Raw genomic sequence first — 4,603 nt, 5'->3', positions numbered from 1 at the left:
CCTCTGTGTGTGTGTTTCGTGTAAGTATATTTGAGAAATTAGGATGGCTTCTTGAGTTTCGAGCAGCATTAAGGCTTTAATTTGTAGGGAAGAAGTTGGACATTGGATTACACACACACACACACACACACACACACACACACACACACACACACACACACACACACACATACACACAGGAAAGCTCAACCCCCGCAAGCACAATTAGGTGAGTACACACACACACACACACACACACACACACACACACACACACACACACACACACACACACACACACACACACACACACACACAGAATCAGATTCACAAAGTATTTTGCGTTTGAAAGGAACGGCGGCAAAGACATATTTCTTATCATCTGGGATAGATAATAACTAGACAATCAGTTGGAGAAATAAGATAAGCAAGTTATCGTCAGAAAGCGATAAACCTTTCTGACTACTCTGTAGATGACAAGTTTGAGGTAGGAGAAAACAGAGGCTAAGACGTCTAGAACTCTAACCTTATAACCAATTACCCAGAAATACAATTTCCTCAAAGATTACAAGAAGGACTCCGGAAGTTTCGAGCAGACCCATTCACTTAGTTGTACTTAAGTCTTTACAAGTATTGATTCAAAATATTCAAAGAAAATAAAGAACGCCATCGTACACACGCAAGATATCAGAAAACAACAAATCCCGAGAGAACTACATCGTTTATGTTATATGTTTGATATGTGATGTTCGCCGGAGAAGACCCGCTTGACGACGTCACTGTCGTCTAGGGATTTGTTGACAACGCGAGTAATGAGTTACCCTTAGTTGTTAATATATCCAAACACTATCTGCATATATGCAGAGTTTTGAGGGGTTTCTGATGTGAGTTGAAGGTATACCTCAACATAGTCTTAGTGTCGTATGATTGGTAGAGTGATGAGGCCGGAATGTACACTAGAAGACCCTTTCAGGCCCGACTTATGCCTAAGCTGGAAAGGTACGTATCCTACGGGGACATAGAGAGTGGCGTCTACCTTGTACAGTTCGTAATGGCCTAGAGGCAGTTCATTCAGCACTGCATCTTGCGTCGTCATATCTGGAGGCAGGCCCATGTTGATCCCGCCATTTTTAATGAGTTGTTTCTCGACGCTCTTCGTCAGGATAACTGGCTGCGGACCGTCAGTGTTGATTATGGTGAAGATGCAGCCATCTTATGTAAGAAGTTCTGAGGCTTCTGGTGGCATGGACGTGCCGGCGTTCAGAACCACTATCTTGCCTACCTTGCTTCTCGTCCCTGTCACCAGCGCCATGGCCATTCTGATGGCAACTGCCGCCGCAGACTTTGCCTCTTTCTCAGCAACTGCTTAGGCATCTTTCTAGGCCTAATTATACTCTATCTTGGCCAAACTTTCGTCATCTGCTCTCAGTTAGTAGTGCCGGTTAACACGGATGGAATAACAAACACGTGACCAACAACCTCCTTCGTACAGAACGACGTAGAGTTTAGCTGACTCCTTGGTTGCTTCCAGACGTCTCCTGAGGAGGTGACACAGGTCCTCAATGTTATACTTCTTCCTGTTAATAACCACGCAGTACGTCACAGGCAACTACACCCCGTTGAGTGCCTCGTAGACGTCCGGCGTCATAACACGCTTGCCTTTACTAATGCCGTGGCCCCGCGCTCTAAAGTCGTACTGGTTTAATATTTTCTCTCGTTAATGACCCTGTCGTGCCTCGGGGAGCTATTGGGACGTATTTTGACATATGTTGCACTGCCTGCCTTGATCTGTGCTCAGCCAGTGCGCGTTGCGGAAGGCGCCGCAGTAGCTACACATCTGCAACGAGACTGTCTTGAGTCGCCGTTCGAGGGGCGGGAAGGTTAAGGTGATGATCATAATTTCCTTTTTAGGGGTTTGGGAGTCTTGAGTCGCGGCCTGAGACTCTGTCGAAGCCTGATTCCCCATCGCGGCCTGAGACTCTGTCGAAGCCTGATTCCCCATCGCGGCCTGAGACTCTGTCGAAGCCTGATTCCCCATCGCGGGCTGAGACTCTCTCTCCCAACCTAACCTGACCTGACGCTACTCTGGCCTTTTGATAATTACTAAATAAAGGTGTTGGTATTTATTAGAGGGAACTTGGAGTGGAGGGAAGGAGCTCTTCACTGCATTCACTTGATAACCGTGTTCATTTTCACTACGCTCGATAGATAACAGTGTTCACCTTCACTACGCTCGATAGATAACAGTGTTCACCTTCACTAAACTCGATTGATAACAGTGTTCACCTCGCTACGCTCGATTGATAACAGTGTTTCACCTTCACTACACTCGATTGATAACAGTGTTTCACCTTCACTACACTCGATTGACAACAGTGTTCACCTTCATTACACCAGCTTGACAACAGTGGTCACCTTCATTACACCAGCTTGACAACAGTGGTCACCTTCATTACACCAGCTTGACAACAGTGGTCACCTTCATTACACCAGCTTGACAACAGTGGTCACCTTCACTACACCAGCTTGACAACAGTGGTCACCTTCACTACACCAGCTTGACAACAGTGGTCACCTTCACTACACCAGCTTGACAACAGTGGTCACCTTCACTACACCAGCTTGACAACAGTGGTCACCTTCACTACACCAGCTTGACAACAGTGTTCACCTTCATTACACCAGCTTGACAACAGTGTTCACCTTCATTACACCAGCTTGACAACAGTGTTCACCTTCACTACACCAGCTTGACAACAGTGTTCACCTTCATTACACCAGCTTGACAACAGTGGTCACCTCTATTACACCCACTTGACACATGGGGGGGGGGCGAGATACATCATCAGCATCTCCCGGACCAGAACCGTAAGTAAACAGCATACACAGCTAAACCAACCAGACATGAAACCAATATATAACAATACCGAGGACACACTTGCCGTTCGGTGACACCTTGGGCCGAGGAGCAAGGAAGTTTATCCATGAACTACACGTCGCTCTCATCCAGGGATTTGTTGACAACGCGAGTAATGAGTTATCCTTAGTTGTTGATGTAATCCAACACTATTTGTACCTGTTCAGGGCCTTCGCGAGGGGTGTCGTCCGTGGTTTCGAGGTATACCTCGACCTTGTCCCTGTGGCGTATGATTGGCAGGGTGATGAGGCCGGAGTGAAAGCTGGAAAATCCTGTCACGCGCGATTTATGCCTCAGCTTGGAAGGGACGTATCCTACGGGGACATAAAGAGTGACGTCTACCTTATAGAGTTCGTAGTGTCTGAGAGACAGTTCGTGGAGCACCGCATCCTAAATCGTCATTTTTCGACGCAGACCCACATTGATCCCGCCATTTTGAATGAGTTGTTTCTCGACGCTCTTCGTCAGGATAACTGGCTGCGGACCGTCAGTGTTGATTATGGTGAAGATGCAGCCATCTTATGTGAGAAGTTCTGAAGCTTCTGGTGGCATGGACGTGCCGGCGTTCAGAACCACTATCTTGCCTATCTTGCTTCTCGTCCCTGTCACCAGCGCCATGCCCATTCTGATGGCAACTGCCGCCGCAGACTTTGCCTCTTTCTCAGCAACTGCTTAGGCCTCTTTCTAGGCCTAATTATAATTTCCCTAGACGCGAACATCGTCGTCTAAAGGAAGGGAGAAGTGCTGGTTGGCGCGAATGGAGTAACACGCGCACGCATCGTACACCACCACGAACATCTCCGGCTGGGCCTCTATTCCCGATTTCCTGCGATGGTGGAGAATACATTCATACAAGAAGTCCACATTGTAATCCTTCTTGTTGATAACCACGCTGAATGTGACTGGCAAACACGGCCCTCTCAGTGCCTCGTATGCGTCTGGGATCTCAACGGGATTCTCCTTGCCATGCGGGAGATATCTGGATGCATGTTGGCATATGTTACATCGCCTGCCTTGATACGTGTTCAGCCAGTACCTGTTGGAGAAGGCGCCGCATTAATCACAGGTCTCCAACGTGGCTGTCACGAGTCGCGGCTCGAGTGCAGGAAGGTCGAGATTGATTTTCACATATAATCGAGTTTTAGAGAGTTTATCGGTCTCTGTTGTGATCTGACTCTCAGTCAAGGCCTGACTCTCAGTCGCGATCTGACTCTCAGTCGCGGAATGACTCAAAGTCGCGGACTGAATCTCCAATGTGGTTTGATTTTCTGTTGCGACCTCATCCTGCGTGGCGGTAAGAGATTCGTACTCTGGCGCGGAGTCATTTGAACAGGACTCATTCCCTCCTGGGATTAGTGTGTCCTCTGGGAGGCTGAGGTCACTGTTGAAGGAAGATGACGATTCCTCCCAACCCCAACAACAACACAAATATTTCTTAATGCACTTCTTCATTCCCATTGTTTTGAAAAAAACTGTGGTAAGTATGAATGTTTACACAATATTGATACTTCTGTATGCGTCTTGCAGGTATTATCGTTAAGTTGGAAGGAAAGAATATTTTTGAAGTTCTGTACCCACGCTCAGTGACTGTGGACACTTTCAATAAGAACAGGTTTCATTCACTGTAGGAACAGGTTTCATTCACTGTAACAAGAGGTTTCATTCACTGAAACAACAGGTTTCATTCACTGTAGAATGTAGAACATT

The 4,603-nt window shown here is 47.1% G+C and overlaps 1 long non-coding RNA gene across 1 annotated transcript; it reads right to left on the bottom strand.

The window, feature by feature from the left end:
- Positions 1-289: 289 nt before the first annotated feature.
- On the bottom strand, positions 290-4,353 carry LOC138369511 (uncharacterized). The gene is made up of 2 exons (XR_011229855.1): positions 2,006-4,353; positions 290-1,933 (listed from the first exon to the last, which is right to left on the bottom strand). It is a non-coding gene; the product is annotated as an uncharacterized lncRNA (long non-coding RNA).
- Between the last annotated feature and the right edge of the window lie 250 nt (positions 4,354-4,603).

Source organism: Procambarus clarkii, chromosome 28 (assembly GCF_040958095.1).
Source record: "Procambarus clarkii isolate CNS0578487 chromosome 28, FALCON_Pclarkii_2.0, whole genome shotgun sequence".
In the NCBI taxonomy this organism is placed as follows: domain Eukaryota; kingdom Metazoa; phylum Arthropoda; class Malacostraca; order Decapoda; family Cambaridae; genus Procambarus; species Procambarus clarkii.
Note: the sequence above shows the minus strand (reverse complement) of the source record. Positions and strands in the feature narration are given on the sequence as shown.